General features: G+C 41.6%; 1 protein-coding gene across 3 annotated transcripts in view; it reads right to left on the minus strand.

Moving 5' to 3' along the window:
• LOC134357822 (WAS/WASL-interacting protein family member 2-like) overlaps nt 1-20531 on the minus strand; it is a 57568-nt gene extending 37037 nt beyond the window's left edge. For all 3 annotated transcript variants that reach the window (XM_063069525.1, XM_063069524.1, XM_063069523.1), the window contains exon 1: nt 20334-20531. The gene's annotated coding sequence lies outside the window, so the exon portion shown is untranslated. The remainder of the gene's footprint in view (nt 1-20333) is intronic.
• Between the last annotated feature and the right edge of the window lie 421 nt (nt 20532-20952).

The raw sequence follows: 20952 nt of genomic DNA on the forward strand, positions 1-20952 counted from the left end.
TTATTGTCAAAGTACTTACATGTCACCATATACGTAGTACCTTGAGAGAATCTTTAATGCGGACACTCACAGGAGAAAGAATGTCACAACAGAATCAATCAAAAACTGCTCACAGAGGAAGACAGACAAACAACCAATGTGCAAAATTGCACAGATAGAAAAAGAACAACAAAATAATAATAATAAATAATAATGAGAACATGAGTTGTAGAGTCCTTGCAAGCCAGTCCATTGGTTGTGGAATTCATTATCTATTTATATACACACATTCTTTCTCTCTCTCTCCTTTTTCTCCCTCTGTCCCTCTGACTATACCCCTTGCCCATCCTCTGGGCTTCCCCCCTCCCCCTTTCTTTCTCCCTGGGCCTCCTGACCCGTGATCCTCTCATATTCCTTTTGCCAATCACCTGTCCAGCTCTCGGCTCCATCCCTCCCCCTCCTGTCTTCTCCTATCATTTCCGATCTCCCCCTTCCCCTCCCACTTTCAAATCTCTTACTAGCTCTTCCTTCAGTTAGTCCTGACGAAGGGTCTCGGCCCGAAACGTCAACTTGTACCTCTTCCTGTAGATGCTGCCTGGCCTGCTGCGTTCACCAGCAACTTTTATGGGTGTTGGTTGTGGAATTAGTTCAGTTCATTACATAATTCAAATAATCAAAGTAAATTTATTATTGAAGTACATATTTGCCACTATATACTACCTTGCAGACCTTTACAGGAAAATAATAAACAAAATTTATGAAATACATACATCAACAAAACTTGACAAATAATGTGCGTAAGACAAATTGTGAAATATATATAAATATATATGTACATACATACATACATATATGAGAACATGAGTTATAAAGTCCTTGAAAGTGTGTTCATAGGTTGTGGAATCAGTTCAGAGGAGGTGAGTGAAATTATCCACGCTGGTTCAGGAGCCTAATGGTTGTAGGATTATAAGGAACCAGAGACACTGGGGTAAACTATAGATTCCATGCATGAGGAATATCAGACCCTGGGTCACTCTCTGTTGTAGAAACGAAGAAACGATGAATCCAGCCATCTTCACACCAACAGCAACTGGATGAAAGTTCATTGAGCCGTGAGGCGATCAGACCATCTCATCTACTAAAGGCATGCGTTCTGCTTAGAAGGGACGTACCAGGAGGGAGATCAGTGAGGTGGGACAAGTGGAAAGTGGAAATTGGGTGGGGGGGGAGGGGAAGCATGTGCCTGGTGGTAGGATTCCGTAGGAGATGGCTGAAGGTATGGAGAATTATGTGTTGGACACAGAAGCTAGTGTGGTGGCAGGTGGATGGGGTGAGAGCATATGTGTTGCACCTGCCCCTAGACCTCCTCCCTCCTCCCTCACTACCATTCAGGGCCACAAAACAGTCCTTCCAGGTGGGGTGATACTTCACCTGTGCTTACAGTGTGGCCTCCGATATATCTGGGAGACCCAACGTAAAAAGACAGCCCGCTTCACCGAGAACCTTCACACCATCCGCCAGATAAAGCGTGATCTCCCGATGGCCGCCCATTTCAATTCCACTTCTCACTCTGATTCTGACATGTCAGTCCATGGCCTCCTCTACTGCCCCAATAAGGCCACACTCAGGTTGGAGGAGCAACACCTTATATTCCATTTGCGTAGCCTCCAACCTGATGGCATGAACATCAATTTCTCGAACTTCTGATAATTGCCTCCCCCTCATCATTCCCCATTGCTGCTTTACTCTCTCACCTCATCTCATTACCTACCCATCACCTCCCTCTGGTGCTCCTCCTCCTTTTCTTTCTTCCATGGACTTCTGTCCTCTCCTATCAGAATCCCCCTTCTCTAGCGCTTTATGTCTTTCATCAACTAATTTCCCTGCTCTTTACTTCACCCGTCCCCCCCTCACAGTTTCAACTATCACCTACCACCTTGTACTTCTTCCTCTCCTCCCCCCACCTTCTTTTTCTGACTTCCCATCTTTTTTCTCCAGTCCTGATGAAAGCTCTTGGCCCAAAACATCGACTGTTTACTCTTTTCCATAGAGTTCCTCCAGTGTGTGTTGTTTTGGATTTCTAGCATCTCCAGATTTTCTCGTGTTTGTGATAGGAAGCATCCTCACCACGTCCACTCTATCGAAGCCTTTCAGTAAACACAAAATACTCTGCAGATGTTGGGGTCAAAGCAACACTCACAACACGCTGGATGTGAGTTCTTCCAGCGTGTTGTGAGTGAAGCCTTTCAATATTCTTTTGGTTTCAATGATAAACCCCCCTCACTCTTCTAAACTCCAGTGAGTACAGGCTCAGAGCTATCAAATGCTCCTCCTATGTTAATCCTTTCATTCCCGGGATCATTCTCGTGAACCTCTGGGCCATCTCCAATGCCAGCACATCTTTTCTTAGACAAGGAGCCAAAACTGCTCAGAATACTCCAAATGAGGTCTAACTAATGCCTTATAAAGCCCTTAGCATTACATCCTTGCTTTTGTATACCAGTCCTCTCAAAATGAATGCTAAAATTGCATTTGCTTCCTTACTACTTACTTTCAATCTTTATATAATTTTTTATCTTAGTGGCTAGCTTACCTCCTTTTCTCTCCTTACAGCTTTTTTTAGTTGCGTTGTTTAAAAGCTTCCCTATCCTCTAACTTTCCACTAATTTTTGCTATATTATATGCTCTCTCTCATTCTTTTATGCTGTCTTTGACATCCCTTGTTAACCATGGCTGTCTCATCCTCCATTCAGAATACTACTTCATCACAGGGATGTATCTATCCTGTGCCTTTCAATTTGTCCAGAAATTCCAGCCACTGCTGTTCTGCCATCATCCCTGCTAGTGTCCCCTTTCAATCAACTTTGGCCAGCTGCTCTCACACACCTCTGTAATTCCCTTTACTCCATTGTGAAACTGATTCTTCTGATGTTATCTTCTCCCTCTTAAACTGCAAGGGGGGGAATTTTGCTTCCAAGTGGTTCCTTTATCTTAATCTCCCTAATCAAATCAAATTCATTACTCAACACTCAATCCAGAATTGCTTTTCTCCAAGTGGGCTCAACCACAAGCTGCTCTAAAAAGACATTATTGGCATTCTACAAATCTCTTGGGATCCAGCACCAACAGGACTTTGCCAATCTACCATTAGGGTTAGGGTTGAAATCCTCCATCGCTAGAAAGAGGGGTGACTTGATAGAGGTGTACATGATTATTAAGAGACACAGAAAGAGTGGATAACCAAAGACTATATTAAGGGCATTGAAGAGACTCTTAAATAGGCACAGGGATGAAAGAAAAAGGTACGACTTTGTGAGAGGCAAGAGTTAGATTGATCTCAGAGTAGGATAAGGGTCTGCACTACATGGTGGCCCAAGGGCCTGTAATGTTCTATTGTACAGCGCATTGAAAAAGTATTCAGCCCCCAACCCCTTGTTCACATAAATGAGTATTATAACCAAGGACTTTGATCAATTTAACTGAGATTTTTTAATTTATGAATCACATGCTCCTTTTTTCACAATAGGGAAAATTGTAAAGCATGAAATACTAAAAATTCAAAAACTGAAATGCCTGTTTCATCCCCGGCCCCCCCCCCCCCCGCGATCAGTACTTAGTTGAACCACCTCTCACAGTTACTATAGCCAGTTGTCCTTCTGGATAAGTCTCTATCAGCTCTGCACAACATGATGGAGCAAGATTTGCCCATTCCTCCCTGCAAGATTGCTCAAGCTGTGTCAGGATAGTTGGGGAGCAGCAGTGGACAGCAATCTTGAGGTCCTGCCAAAGATGCTCGAGGTCAAGACTCTGTGACAGGGTTACTCAAGGACATCAATTTTTTTTTCCCCATTTGAACCCACTCCTTGGTTGCTCTGGCAGTGTGCTTTGGGTTGTTGTCCTGCTGAAAAATGAGACAAACTCCCCAGGTTAAGCTTTCTGGCAGGTTTTTATCCAGGATCTCTGTCTTTAGCAGTATTCATCTTCCCATCAATCCAGACCCAGGTTTCCAGTCCCTGCTGCTTTAAAGCATCCCCATAACATGATGTTACCCCAACCATACTTTACAGTGGGGATGGTGCTACCTGGCTAATGTGCCATATTAGAATTATGCCACACGTATTGCTTAAAAAAATATACCTCTGCCCATAAAGACCTTTCAAAACGTCACTTAGAAGATACTGTGAAGATGAGGAAGGAAGAAGATCTTGTGGTTGGAATGGACTAACGAGGAACTCTTTGGCATCAGAGTCCTGACCTTAACCTGATCAACCATCTCTGGCAAGATCTCAAGATTGCTGTCCACTACTGCTCCCTAACTAACCTGCCACAGATTGAGCAATCTTGCAAGGAGGATGGGCAAGACTTGCTCCATGACATTGTGCAGAGCTGATAGAGAATTATCCAAAAATACTACTGGCTATAATAGCTGTGAAAGGTGGTTCAACTAAGTACTGAGAAAAAGGGGATGAATACTTTTGAACTGCTGATATTTCCAATTTAGAATTTTTAGTTTTTTGTGCTTTGCCATTTTCTCTGTTTTTTTGGGCTCTACTGTGGAAAAAAAATAGAGCATGTAATTCGCAAATAAAAAATCTCAGTTAAATTGAGCAAAGTATCTGGTTGTAATACTCGTTTATGCGAACAAAGGATTGGGGGCTGAATACTTTTTCAAGGCACTGTGTTAACATTCCAGTCAGTGCAATAAGTATTTCCACACACTCCAAACTTCCCTATGATTTCCAAATACAATAACATTCCAAAGTTAATTTGAGCAGGAGCTCTGCATTGAGATTTAAGACGAAACTGAGAGATAAAAGTAACCTTTGAGATATTGCCGAATATTGGTAGATTGGGTTGGCTATTAGAAAGTTTGGTTGATTGCAGAACTTGGCAAAACGCTTGCAGACGTATTGGGCTCCGATTGCGAAGCCAACATCAGTGCACTGTTGAGAGTGTTGTCTCCTCAGAATGCTGGCTTATATACTCGTTCACACTGTTTTGAACCAGCCAATCGGATCACAATGTTTAATCAATATCCATTCAGACCCCAGAGGCGTATACTGTATAAGCCGGCACCCTCAACTGTACTGAATGTGTTGGGGCTAACATGCAAGTGTTGCCAAACTTACAGCACCATGCTCAGAAGTTACTAATCAGCCCGACTGATCCTTGGTAGAGGCACCCAGAATTTCCCAATGATCTGCAGGAAACATAGCTTTAGCTAAAACTACTCAGTTTGGAAGGAGAAAAACTAATTCAGATTCAACACACACATTGAAACCTACAGTGAAATAGACATTACTTGAGGAAAAACAATTGGAAAAGTGCAAATTTAGAAGATGTTGACAGTCCTAGATAGAATGGACATGGAAAGGATATTTTCAATAGTGGGAAAGTCTTGGACCAGGAGCACAGACCTAGAACAGAAGGACGTCCCTTTAGAACAGAGATGAAGAGAAATTTCTTTAGCCAGATAGTGGTAAATCTATGGAATTCATTGCCACAGATGGCTGTGGAGGATGAGTCATTGAGTATATTTAAAGCAGAGGTTGTTACTTACTTAATTAATAAGGGTACCAAAGGTTATAGGCAGAAGGCAGCAGAATGGGGGTGAGAGGGAAAATAAATCAGCCATGTTGGAATTGTGGAGCAGACTCGATGAGCAATACACGTGAATTCTGCTTCTAAGTCTCAGGTCTAGCATGATGACATGTTGAGTGATTTTTGGAAAGGGTTTTGCAGCTGAATAATAAACACCCTTCAGCAGAGATAAGGCTGGCATGTTGAGGAACAGGTGATGGAAGTGATTGTGAAAGGATAACAGGCAGTGCCTGAAGTGAAACTAGCTAGTGTGGCCAGCCAAGATCAGATACTCTGCATTCAACAAAGCAGTTTAAATAACATAAGGGAGTAAAAGTGAAAATAACAACAGATTTACAGGAGGGTTCAAGGCAAGAGTGAAAGAACTTGGGCTTTCAATCTTGTTTAAGGCAGAGGTAGGAAAATCAGCTCGTGGTTACTATTTCAAGATTCAAGATTGCTTATGGTCATTCTTCAGTACACGAGTGTAAAGGAGAACAAAATGATTGTTACTCTGAATCTAATGCAGAAAGGACCATGAATGTTCTTGCCAATTTTTTCTACAGAAGTGGTTTGTTATTGCTTTCTTCTGGACAGTGTCCTTACAAGGTGAGTGATCCCAGCCATTATCAGTATTCTTAGCCTCCCAAAATCATCACTTCACATTTATCTGGGTCAAATACAACCTACTTTCTTGTTTGATCTATCTGTCACTATTCCCTTGGACAGCCTTCTTCACTCTCCTCTCTACCACCAATTTTGGTGTCATCTGTAAATCTACTAATCATGTCACTTACATCGTCATCCAAATCATAAATATACATAACAGACAACAGGAGACGAGGCACTGATCTCTGCAGTGTACATGCCCCCAACCTGAAAAGCAATGTTCCACCACTGTTAAGCCAATCGTGCATTCAGATTTGATCAGCTTTACTTGTTACTTGTACAATGAGACATCCAGTGAAATGTGTGGTTCGTGTCAATGACTACAGACCGAGAATGTGCTGGATGCAGCCCAGAAGTATTGTCATGTTTCCGGTGTTAACATTGCATGCCCACAATTCATTACCTGGAAGTCTTAGGAGTATGGGAGGGAACTGGAGTGCCTGGAGCAAACCCACTCAATCATGAAGAGAATGTACAAACTCCTAGACAGTGGGCAGGAATTGAAACCCAATCTTACAGCTGGCACTGTAAAGCATTAGGGTAACTGCTACACTACCATGCTACCTCTCAATTAATTAATCAATGGGTCAATTAATTAATAAATCTATGGATCAATTAATTAATCAATGAATCAATAGCTTAATTAATCAACTAATTAATGAATGATTAATCAATGATCAATTAGCTAAATCACCTTGGATCGGGCTACCAAGCAGGACCTGGAAGAGGGGACCGAGTGTTGTGTATCTAACTTTGCTGATGATACTACAAAAGCAAATTGTGCAGAAGATATGGAGAGTCTGCATAGAGACATAGATAGGTTAAGTGAGTGGGCAAGGGTCTGGCAGATGGAGTACAATGTTGGTAAATGTAAGGTCATCCACTTTCGAAGGAAAAATTAAAGAGCAGATTTTTATTTAAATGGTAAAAATATTGCAGTATGCTGCTGTGCAGAGGGACTTGGGAGTGCTTGTGCATAAATCACAAAAGTTTGGTTTGCATGTGCAGCAGGCTATCAAGAAGGCAAATGGAATGTTGGCCTTCATTTCTAGAGGGACTAAATTTAATAGCAGGGAGGTTATGCTGAAACCATACAGGGTACTGGTGAGGCCACACCTGGAGTACTGCATGCAGTTCTGGTCTCCTTACTTGAGGAAGGATATACTGGCTTTGGAGGCGATACAGATGAGGTTTGCCAGGTTGATTCCAGAGATAAGGGAGTTAGACTATGAGAAGTGATTGGGACTGTACTCGCTGGGATTCAGAAGAATGAGTTGAGATCTTATAGAAACATATAAAATTATGAAAGGGATAGATAAGGTAGAGGCAGGAAAGTTGTTTCCACTGGTAGGTGAGAGTAGAACCAAGAGACATAGCCTCAAGTTTCAGGGGAGTAGATTTAGGATGGAGATGAGGAGGAACTGCTTTTCCCAGACAGTGGTGAATCCGTGGAATTCTCTGCCCAATGAAGCAGTGGAGGCTACCTTAGTAAATATATTAAGGACAAGGCTGGATAGATTTTTGCATAGTAGGGGAATTAAGGGTTATAGGAAAAGGTGGAGATGAGCCCATGGCCATAAGCCATTATCTTATTGAGTGGTTGAGCAGGCTCGACGGGCCAGGTAGCCTACTCCTGCTCCTATTTCTTGTGTTCTATTTTCTTATGTATCACATTTACTCAAAGTCACTCTCTTCCTCACTGATAAAAAGGGAAGTGATACAATTCTGCAGCAGTGAACAGTAACTTACATTCTGAGGTGGGAAGAAATTTCAGACTTTAACAGCTAACAGCACAAGTGCCAGTGCTGGATTGATAAGATTTGAGATGTGCTGTTTCGATAAGCAGGGATATCGCAGATGTTTATAACGCTGGAGGAATTTGTCAAAAGGTGTGCCTATGAAGAAGCTTGAAAGCAAGAATAAAAATTTATCTTTATTTAGATATACAGCGTGGTAACAGATCTTTCCAGTTCAATGAGTCCACACCATGCAATTACCGTCTAATTAAACTACAAACCTGTATGTGTTTGGAATGTGAACACACAAACATCTTACAGACAGAGGTGGAAATGAACTGGGCCTCAAACAGAAGCAAGTCAACAAGTGTAGGATAACTGAATGAACAGTTTTGAGTGTGAGTTAGTAAAGGGTAGAAGAGACGTGGAACATTGAAGGTTGCAGAGAGTATTCTGATGGAGGCCACTGGTTATGGCACAATATGTTCCTCTTGCACTGAACCTCAATAATTATATATTATTTTAATCTAGAGATACAGAGCAGAACAGGCTGTATCAAAGAGCCGGGCCGCCCAGCAACCCACCTATTTAACCTTGGCCTAATCACAGGAAAAATTACAATAACCAATCAACCTACTAATCAGTACATCTTAGGACTGTGGAAAACAAACAAGGCACCTCGAGGAAATGCACGTGATTGATGGAAAGAACATACAAACTCCTTACAGATGGCACCAGAATTCACTCTGAGCTGTAATAGCATCATGCTAACCGCTTGGCTACCCAATCACCAAATCAAGAGATGGGCCTACTTGTAAATGAAATTACATATTTAAAATGTTCAGGAATAGAGCTATTATTTACTTACTTATTTAGCAATATGGTGTGGAGTAGGCCCTTCTGGTCTTTCAAGCCACATTGCTCCAGCAATTGCCAACAAACCCGATTAACCCTAACCTAATCACAGGACAATTTACAATGAACAATTAACCTACCCGGTATGTCTTTGGACTGTGGGAGGAAACTAGAGCTTCCAGAGGAAACCCACATATTCTACAGGGAGGATGTACAGATTCCTTACAGAATGGCACTGGAATTGAACTCCAAACTCCGGAATGCCCAGAACTGCAATAGCGTCATGTAATGCTACTGTGACACCCTACTAAATTTTAGTCTTTTCAATTTCTTCTTAGTGTTTATATGAAGCTCAAGTTTTAATGGCTTATTAATAATGATTTAATTATTCATGATACTTACACAACATCCCTGAATATCAACATATGCCAGGGTTAGTTCTGAGCACAGCCTTGGTTCCTGACAGGAACTGTTAAGACATTCCAGAGGCATAATGTCATTGGTATGGTGGATGAAACTAAGATCCCAGTGTCCGACTGCCAGGAAATCAAGCTTAATTTGACCGATCAATTACATTGGCCTTTAATCGAAAGGTTTCCACATCACTCTAGTTACAGCCTGGAATGGAAGGAGGCCATGAGGTTGAAGGCCTGTCTGTGTGTGTCAGGAGGTGGGGGCTGAAGGGTGGGAAACGTGCTTGTTTTGGCTGTTCAACACATGTAAAAAGCTGGAGGAACTCAGCAGGTGAGGCTCCATCTATTGAAATTAATAAACCGTTGACAATTTGGGCTGAGACTCTTTATCAAGGACTGATGAAGTCCTGATGTAACGTCTTGGCCCAAAACTTCAAATGTATATTTATTTCCATAGATGCCGCCTGACCTGCTGGGTTCCTCCAGCATTTTGTGTGTGTTGCTCTGGTTTTCCAGCAACTGCAGTATCTTGTGTGTCTTTGTTTTTGCTGTTGTTGTTTTGTTTTGTTGTTCTATTGTTGTTCTATTGTTGTTGCTGCTATTGTTTTGTGCAGCTGAGCGTTGTGGGCCTGCCATGTTGGTGCTGGAATGTGAGGCAACATTTGCCAGCACATCCTTGGTCGTGTCAGTTGTTAATACAAATGATACATTTTACTGAGTGTTTCGATATACGTGTGATAAATAAGCCTGAATCTGAAACAGAATAGGAAGTAGTCCTCCTTCACATAGAAGACTGTATAGGTAACCTTGAAGTCTGACCAGTTAAATGCCTCAGAGACCAGCAAATGTTCACAATCATCAGTCATCAGAAACTTTCCAATTTCAGATCCACTTTTATATATAAAGTAGATTCTGATTTTTCTCTGTTTTTCAATAAAAAGCTTCCTCACTCAGGTGAATTCGACACTCATGCATTCATTGCAATGGAATTTGACAACTAATTACTTCCCACAAAGGTAAAGGCAAAAATACTTTTGGGAAGAGAAACTTTACTACATTCTTCAAAGATAAAGATAATGTTTTCAGGCTAATCTTGTTCCCTCTAAGCTGTGTGGGTGTATGGCCACACAGTAACTGAAATGTTCCCATGCACATATCCGTTGTTGCCACATTGTTGGAATTTTCTTGTATTTAATGTTAATATAAATTGAAATTATGCTAAAATAATTTTGAAATGTTAATATAATTTTGAAATCTATGTTAATATAATTGTTAAATACCGTGTTTGTGAATGTAATTCATAAATTTTCTGATACTAGTACAACCTTTACTTTGAAACATTTTAGAACCTTAACATATTTATATTTTCAGTGTTTTAAAGTTCAAAGTTTATTATAAAAATACATATATTTCACCGTAAATAACCCTGAGATACTCAACAATTCTATAGAATAGTAACTATAACAGAATCAATGAAAGATCACCCAACTCAAACATTCAACCAGAGCGCAGAAGACAAAAAAAATGTGCAATTGCAAATCTAAATGAATAGTAATAAATAAAAAACACATGAGATGAAGAGTCCTTGAAAATGAGTTCATTGACATAGGAACATTTCAATAATAGGGCAAGTGAAGTTAAGTGAAATTATCCTCTGTTGTTCAAGAGCCTGATGGTTGAGGGGTAATAACTGTTCCTGAATCTGATGGTGAGAGCCCTGAGGCTCTTGTACTTTCTTCCAGATGGCAGCAGTGAGAAGAGGGTATGACCTGGGGGGTAGGGATCCCTAATGATGGATGCTGCTTTTCTATGATAGTGGTTCATGTAGGTGTGTTCAATGGTTAAGAGGGCTTTACGCGTGATGTTCTCGACCAAATCTACTGTGTTTTGTAGGATTTTCCATTCAAGGGCATTGGTGTTTCGATACGAGGCTGTGATGCACCCTACTCACCACGATCCACTTACTGAGTTTGTGAAAATTGTAGATGTCATGCCGAATCTCCACAAACTCCTAAAGAAGTAGGAGGCACAGCCGTGCTTTCTTCGTAATTGCACTTACGTGCTGGGCCCAGGGCGGGGCCTCCGAAATAGTAACACCTCAGGATTTAAAGTTGCTGAAGCTCTCCACCTCTACCCTTCCAAAGCGGACTGGCTCATGGACCTCCGGTTTCCCTCTCCAGAAGTCTACTATCAGTTCCTTGCTCTTTCTGACATTGAGTGAGAGGTTGTAGATAAGACACCATTAGCCGGATTTTCAATCTCTCTCCTATATGCTGATTCATCACCACCCTTGATTTGGCCCACGACATTGGTGTCACCAGCAAACTTGGTATAGAAGCTGTGCTTAGCCACACAGTCACAAGTGTGAAGCGAGTAGAGTAGGGGGAGAAGCCCACAGCCCTGTGGTGCACCTGTGCTGATGGAGATCGTGGAGGAGATGTTGTTGCTAATCCAAACTGACTGGGGAGTACAAGTGAGGAAATCCAATATCCAATCGCACAAGGAGGTATTGAGGCCAAGGTCTTGGAGCTTATTGGTTAGATCTGAGGGGATGCAGGTATTAAATGCTGAACTGTAGTCGATAGTGAGTATCCTAATGTATGCATCTTTGCTGCCCAGATGTTCCAGGGTTGACTGAAAAGCCAATGAGATGACATCTCATTGTAAATTACAAATTGTAACAATATACACAGAATGGAAGTCAGTAGCTCATTGTTAACAAACTGCAAGCTCACTCAACACCAAACGCTAAGTTTAAAAGTTTACAAAACATGAAATGTTTTCTTTGTTGTACAGTATTTCATTTCATCTTTCAGTTAATAAAATCAAAAGTATGTGGTGTCCCAATTCTCACTCTAAATATTCATAGTTTGCATATAACAAAAAAAAACATTTAAAGTGCTGCACAGTTTACATGTCATGTGAAAATTTCTTGCTCAAAGCACACAGCTGTAAAAAATAAATTCAGGGAACTTTGCAGGTTGCATACCCTCATCAGCAGGACAAATTGTAAGCTCTCCTTCATCTCACAAAGCATCTTGATTTGAAAACGTATTGTCCTTCCTTCAGCATTGAGATCAACACAGGTTTTACAGAGAAGCAGTGAGATACCATTTTCCTAAACATTATGATAGAACGTTAAAATCTGAACTCAGCTGTGTACCCGTACTGCCACCTGACATCGTTGGGTTACTGCCAATCACCAGTCATAGTCAGAAGCTTCTGCAGTACCATCCCAGCAAAACACCACTGTAGAGTAGTAGTTAGTGTGACATTATTCCAGCTCGGGGCACCGGAGTTCAGAGTTCAACAACAAAATGAAATCTTCCCTTCAAATTCCTCACAGATTTTGCACAGTTGTTTCTGTCAATCATCAATCCAAATAACTCATAACTATACAGTCATGCTCAGCGCTCTGTGAAGTAACTTTATACTTTCTTAATGAAACAGATGGAAGAAATTTTTAATGAGAAAGCTGGAATTATTTCTTAAAATATGCCGAAGCAAAACACAGAGGGAAAGATTGAGCTTGCAGTCACACATCATCCTGGAAACATGTGCCATTTCTTCTTTGCCAGAGGATCTAAATCTCTGACTCACACAGAAACAGGCCCTTCAGCCCATCATTTCTATGATGACTTGCACTTAAGCACAACATTCACCTGAGTTAATTTATATTGCAAGTTAACTGACATTAATACAAATTAAAATCTTCTATTTTTAAAAGACTGGGGTGAAACATGGGTGGTGTGATAGCATAATAGTTAGCACAATCGCTTTATAGTGCCAGCAATCACTGATTGGGGTTCAATTCCCACTGCTGCTGTAAGGAGTTTGTACTTTCACCCCATGGCCACGTGGGTTTCCTCCAGGCACACCAGTTCCCTCCCATACTCCAAACATGGGTTAGGGAAAGGAGGTTGTGAGCAGTCTTTGTTGGCATTGGAAGCATTGTGACAATTTCAGGCTGTCTACAGTACAATGCGCAGACTGTGTTGGTCGTTGACGCAAATGATGCATTTCACATTTCACTATTTGTTTCAATGTACTGTGCTTGTGACAAATAAAGTTAATCTTTTAAAAAAACATTTTGCAAATTAACTGATATTAATAAAAATCAAAAGGACCTAATTTAAAAGGGCTGAGGAACATATCAGTTCAGTTTTGAAGTTAATTCAGCAACCTCACCAGATGAATTGGACCATGCTAGATGACAATTCAAGCATTTGTCGAGGTTCCTCTGAAATGCTGTGCGTGTATCTGCTTCCAACAACACATCGGACAGCATATTCCAGACTCCAACCATCCTGTGTGAAGAAACTCTCTCTCGAAACTTCCAACCTCTCTCCTTACTGCCCCTCAGCCATCAGGCTCTTGAACCAGAGTGGATAACTTCACTCAACTTCACTTGCCCCGTCACTGAACTGTTCCCACAGCCAATACACGCGCTTTCAAGGACTCTTCATCTCATGTTCTCTATATTTATTGCTTATTTATTTATTATTATTTCTTCTTTTTGTATTTGCACAGGTTGTTGTCTTTTTGCACTCTGGTTGAATGGGCAGTCTTTCATTGATTCTGTTATGGTTATTATTCTATCGATTTATTGAGTATGCCCACAAGAAAATAAATCTCAGGGTTGTATGTAGTGATATACACATAATAAATGCAAACACGAGGAAATCTGCAGATGCTGGAAATACTGGAGAGACCCGGCGCAGGCTGGGAGACCGCTTCGCTGAACACCTACGCTCTGTCCGCCAGAGAAAGCAGGATCTCCCAGTGGCCACACATTTTAATTCCACATCCCATTCCCATTCTGACATGTCTATCCACGGCCTCCTCTACTGTAAAGATGAAGCCACACTCAGGTTGGAGGAACAACACCTTATATTCCGCCTGGGTAGCCTCCAACCTGATGGTATGAACATTGACTTCTCTAACTCCCGTTAATGCCCCCCCTCCCCTTCGTACCCCATCTCTTATTTATTTATTTATATTATTGAATTTTTCCCCCTTTTTTTCCCCTCTCTCTTTTTTCTCCCTCTGTCCCTCTCACTATAACTCCTTGCCCATCCTCTGGGCTCCCCTCCCTCTTTCTTTCTCCCTAGGTCTCCCGTCCATGATCCTCTCCCTTCTCCAGCCTCATATCCCTTTTACCAATCAACTGTCCAGATCTTGGCTCCATCCCTCCCCCTCCTGTCTTCTCCTATCATTTCGGATCCCCCCCCCCCCACTTTCAAATCTCTTACTAGCTCTTCTTTCAGTTAGTCCTAACGAAGAGTCTCGGCCTGAAATGTCGACTGTACCTCTTCCTATAGATGCTGCCTGGCCTGCTGCATTCACCAGCATTTTTTGTGTGTGTTGTTACATATAATAAATTTTACTTCGAACTTTTGAACTTAAACTTGTGTCTTAGGCAACTCACTTTTGTACTATCCACCCCGCTCATCTTTGCACCTCCATCAAATCGGGCCTTGGCCTCCTCCAGGGAAAACAAACACAGTCTACACAATTTCACCTTATTAAACTGAAATGATTCAATTCAGGCAACATCCTGGTGAATCTTCTCTGCACTCTCCCCAACACAACCACTTCCTTCGATGACCAAAGTTGCACACAGAACTCCAAGTACAAGCAACCAATGTTTAATAATATTGTAACATGATTTCTCTGGTCTTATATTCACAGCCAGTGAATAGAAACAATCCGTATCCATTCCTCGCCACCTTATTCACCTGCACTATCACTACAAACTTGTACCCCGGCTGCTTTGTTTATCAACACTCCGAAGGGACTCACCATTAACAGTGCATATCCTACCCTTGTTTCACCTCTCAAAAAGCATCACCTCAGAGGATGCTCCGTACATGGAACTATCTGCCAGAGGAAGTGGTTGAGCCGGGCACATTAACAGTAGGTGAAAGTTACTTAGACAAGAACGTAGGTGGGAAAGGTTAGAGCAGGGGTTCCTAACCTGGGGTCCAGGGACATCCTGGTTTATAGTATTGGTCCGTGGCATTAAAAAGGGTGGGAGCCGCTGGTCTAGTCAAGGATATGGGCCAAACACAGGCAAATGCAACTCACTCGGATGGGCATCATGATTGACATGGATCAGATACTCTGTACTCTGGCTTGCAAAGCTGGGAAACAGTTGAAACTTCAGGATAAGGGCAGATTCTGCGAACATGATCATTATAAATCCATGCTATTTCTGATGAATTATTAGGAAAGGAACATTTGGAGTTAGGTCACTACTTTGTCAAGATCTCATAGAATGACAAAAGGACTTAAGAAGCCAAATGGTCTACATTCTGTAGCTAGAATATCTCATGTTTTACTGTGATCAGTATCTGAAATGCCTGATGGAAGCCTCCAGTGAAAGTTTCAAAGCAGCTAGAGATCGCTGGGCAATTCACCCACGAATCTACTGGGATTGTCTATTGCATTCGTTGCCTCTTCTATATTGGTGAGACCCATCATAAATTCGGGGCACCGCTTCGCAGGGCACTGCCGCTCTATCCGCCAAAGCAGAACTTCCTAGTAGCTAAGTATTTTAATTCCCATTCCCATTCCAACCTGTCGGTCCATGATCTCTTCTTGTGCCATGATGAGGCCCATCCCCATGGTTGAGGAGCAACACCTTATAGTCCGCCTGGGTAACCTCCAACCTGATGGCATGAATATCGATTTCACTTTCCAATATATATAAAAAAATCTCCCTCTTCTATTCCTCATGCTGCACATCTTTTCTCACCTGCATATCACCTCCCTATGGGTCCCCTCCTCCTTCCCTTTTTCCCATGATCCACTCTCCTCTCCCTTCAGATGTCTTCCTCTCCGACCCTTTTATCTTCCCCACCCACCTGGTTTCACATATCAGCTTCTAACTATCCTCCTTCCCTTTCCCCCACCTTTTTATTCTGGCATTTCCCCCCTTCCTTTCCAGCCCTGAAGAAGGGTCTCAGCCCAAAACATCAACTGTTTATTCATCTCCATAGATGCTGCCTGACCTGCTGAGTTCCTCCACCATTTTGTGTGTGTTGCCCAAGATATCTAGCATCCAGAATTTATCACATTTATGCTTTTCAATTTGTCTTGCACTGATACTAATTGCTACTGACACTAGATAATTCCCTAAATAATTTGGCGAGGAGGAGGAGAAGATGGCGGCGCGATGCAGCGCGCGCAGCCACTTCGGTGGTGATGTCTGTTATTTGTCAAGTAGGGGACTGTGCACAATTCTGATTTGATGGAGACAGACATGAGAGTACGGAGGAACATCTGGAGAAACTTCTGAAATGCCTGCTTCGCTGCTGCAGTTACTGTGTGGTCTGGAATCTCCGGAGGAGAAGGCCCCGAATCCTCGGCTTTGCTTGTTTCAGCAGCCGGGTGAGGTCGAAGGCGCTCGGTAGAGGATGGCGCTCAGGAGGCTGTATCGGAGAGGCTGGTCGGAGGCTCGAAGTTTTCGGACAGACAGACTCAGTGTCGGCTGTGGTCAGGTGCTTCCAATGCATTGGCAGTTGACAGTGCCTGGAGGTTTATGGCAGGGAGTTTCTCGCTTTGCCGCCTGTTATCGGGGACTCGGGAGTCGATCAGCTCCGGACATTGAGTTTTTTTTCACCGTGCCCATGCTCTGTTCTTTATCAAATTATGGTATTGTTTTGCACTGCTGTAACTATATGTTATAATTATGTGGTTTTGTCAGTGTTAGTCTTTGGTTTGTCCTGTTTTCTGTGCTATCACTCTGGAGGAACGTTGTATCATTTCTTAATGCATGCATTTCTAAATGACAATAAAAGAGGACCAAGTGTTCTCATAATCTAAAAAAATAATAGTAGAGATTTTGAAATAAATCAGAATCATAGTTATTATATTTGTTATCACTGACATATGTTGTGAAGCTAGTTGTTTTGTAGCAGCAGTACAGTGCACTTTTATAGGAAATTGTTTCTGAAAGCTCAATGTATTCAAACACAAAGCTTAAATTCCGAACCTGTGTGGGTAACTTCACTCACCTCAACACTGAACTAATTCCACAACCTAGAGACTCACCTTCAACATCTCTACAACTCAACTTCGCAATATTATTTATTACTTATGTATTATTATTATGTTTTTATTGTATTTGCAGTTTGCCTTCTTTTGGCATTGCTTGTTGTCCATCTTTGAGTGTAGCTTTTCATTGATTCTATTGTCTTTCTTTGTATTTACTGTGAATGCCCACATTAAAATTAATCTTGAGGTAGTATATGGTGACATATATGTACTTTGAAATAAAGCTACTTTTGAACATTTGAACTTTTAAGCATTCACCTTTTAGATGCAGATCCTTTAAGATTCTATTACTTGCAGTACGTGCAAAACAACACTAATTTAATCAAGTATTCTTTTCAGGGAGGTCATGAGCAACTATAGGAAAGTTTGCATCTTTACTAAGAACAGGTACTTCAGGTTTGGTTTATTTCATTGCAAAGTACAGCATTGTGACAAGTTCCAGCACTTTCCATCTGTACAAAAAAGTTACCATTTAAGATTCAAGATTGTTTGATGTCATTTCCAGTACACAAGTGTAAAGGAGAATGAAATCATTGTTACTCATGATCCAATGAAGTGAAAAAAAATACACAATATTATAAAGAACACAAATATAAACACACAAGACAGCTTGTATACAGCACTGTGCAAAACTCTTCGGCACCCTAGATTTTTTATATTGTTTCAAATGGTATGGTTTCCACAAAGCCCTGCTCTCAACATTACTGAGGCTGTCTCAAGAGACTAAAGCAAGCGAAACAGCTGAAGAACTGTGGCAAGTTCTCCGAGATGCTTGGAAAAACCTATCAGCCAATTCTCTTATAAAACTGTACCACAGTGTACCTGGGAGAATCGATGCAGTATTAAAAGCAAAGGGCGGTCGCATCAAATACTGATATGATTTAGTCTTTTACTGTTTACTGCACTTTATAGAAAATTTTTGATACTTAGAAACTTCTCGTTTCATTATTTTGAAAGCATCATTTTACAGATTTTTTTTACATCTACCCAAGACTTCTGCACAGTACTGTACATAGATTAATTGTATGTCCATAAAGTGATGCTAGGCACGGGAGTGACTGTACATGAGGGGACTCTGACAGGAAATAATAAATAGTGGTGGTGGAGGGTGTAGAAGGGTGGGTTACTGGGTGGAGGTGTTGATCAGCCTTACTGCTTGGGGAAAGTAACTCCTCAAATCATTCTAATCAAAAATCTGTACAATTGCCTTCACTGAAATCTACCTCAGATGCTGAGAAACATTAATCTCTCACAGGCTACCCAGGTAACAGCACAGATTGTTTCAGTGACCCACACTCAGAGCTCTCTCCGATCTGCATTCTGTGGACTGTTGGCAATTGTGAACCTTTTCTTTCAGCTGTTGTCATGAGCACAAACTCGAGGCCAATTAAATAACTTTGGACACATTTTAAATAAAGTTATAAAGTTTTTTTTACAGAAATTGCATCATTTTTGCATCCTATATATAGCATACTTATTTTAAAGAATGTTTATTCCAGCTAGAAAAAAATTAGCACTTCAAAAACATCTGACTTTTGTTGGTGTTGTTGACTCTATTAATAGCTGTTGTCTAATAAGTCCATAATTTGGGTTTTATTATTTCTTAAAAAGTTACTTACTCCTTGATAAGTTAATGTGTGACTTTACTTACAAACTGATGAATTGAGCTGATCAGTTTGACAGTGTCTGGATTTAACTGTGATACTCTGTTACTGGAATACTAAAATTACTCACGCCTCTCTGTTGGCAAGGTTAGAGGATTCAGCTCCCTCTCCGTGTGAGACTTAGATCATAAAAGATAAAAGCAGAACTACGCCGTTCGGCCCATCAAGTCTGTGCTGCCATTCTATTATGACTGATTTATTATCTCTCTCAACCCCATTCTCCTGCCTTCTCCCCCGTAACCTCTGACACCCGTAACTTTCTGTATTTGCTTAATTTGTTGTCTTCTGCACTCGTGTTTCATGTCCTAATGGGGCGGCCTTTCATTGATTTTGTTATTGTTGGTATTCTATAGACTTATTGAGTATGCCCACGAAAAGATGAATCTCGGGGTTATATATGATGACAAACATATACTTTGATAATAAAATTTACAAGACTCTGAACGCCCTTTCTGATCAGGAATCTATCAATCTCCGCTTTAAATACACTCGGGTCCGGATCATGGGGAGGGTGTGTGGGTGGGGAGGCCACCCCGGGAAATGGCAGGTAACACTAGATTCCCATCGGTTCATCTCCAGCGTTACTGGGACGAAGGGAACGGCCGCGGAATTAAAAGCCCCACTATTGGCAACAAAGACATGTATATTGAGAGACCGGGAAATAACCACGTTATTCCCCGGATCTGTTAATGTACCTGCAACACAAGCACCTGATTACCACTGGAAGCATTTCTTGACAAGGAAATATTGATCTATTTTCTACTTTATCATTTCTTCTGAGTCACCTTCTGTACCCACGGTCTTCTGCCTAGCGTCACTTTATGGACATACAATCAATGTATATAAGCTATCTTCTGTATTTCTATTTATTCTTTTTTTTAATTTATTGTGTTCTTTATCTTTTTTGGGGGGCTGTATCGGATCCGGAGTAACAATTACTTTGTTCTCCTTTACACTTCTGTATTGGAAATGACATCAAGCTATCTTAAGTCTGAATGTTAAAATCAAATTATTATGTAACGTACATTTTTTTTTAAAAAGTGCAAGAATAGTTTTCTAAGATTTCCCTCTCAAGACACTGAAATAGCTTTCAAAAACAGATCAGCTGCTCAGCAGCGTGCGGATAACGGGGGTGCTGGTGCTGTCGGCGCGGCCGCTGGCTCCGTCCCTCCCCGGACGGGGTCCTGCCGTTCACAGTCACGGACGAATCCCCTTCCAACTTTCCCCAAACCAAGAAACCGGCTTTGGCAAACACGACTGACGCGCGCAGTATTCCACTACCACCGTACCAAATTAAGTAACAATATATACAACAATAAAGAACCTGCTGGCATTAACAATTAATGAACTCACAAAGAAACAGACGTGAGTGCGCTTACCGGGGAAGGGAAGTCTGTCACACCGCTTGGCCTATCCGCAGTAACTAAACACGTCCCTGCTGTCAGTGGCAGGTGGAAACAGGATAAAGGCAAAGCGGATTAGAACCAAGTTAAATGTCGCTGAGAAACCGAGCAAACGTTCCCGCAGCTGCCCACCACAGCCCCGGGGCAGCCGCAGCTGTCAATCACGCAGGAGAGGCGGGGCACAGCCGCTCGCCCGCAGCTGTCATTCAAACCAAGTGGGTGGAGCAACGGCGTAGCACCGCCTCCCCTAGCTGTCAGAATTTATATCGTGAGAACACTCAGTCCTCTTTTATTGTCATTTAGAAATGCATACATGCATTAAGAAATGATACAATGTTTCTCCGGCGTGATATCACAGAAAACAAGACAGACCAAAGACTAACACTGGCAAAACCACATAATTATAACATATAGTTACAGCAGTGCAAAGCAATACCATAATTTGATGAAGAACAGTCCACAGGCACAATAAAAAAAGTCTCAAAGTTCCGAGTTGATCGAGATTTAAGATTGTTTAATGCCACTTCAGGTACACAAGTGTAAAGGAGAACGAAATAATTGTTACTCCGGATCAGATGCAGCACAAAAAAAAAAG

Source organism: Mobula hypostoma, chromosome 17 (genome assembly GCF_963921235.1).
Source record: "Mobula hypostoma chromosome 17, sMobHyp1.1, whole genome shotgun sequence".
NCBI lineage: Eukaryota > Metazoa > Chordata > Chondrichthyes > Myliobatiformes > Myliobatidae > Mobula > Mobula hypostoma.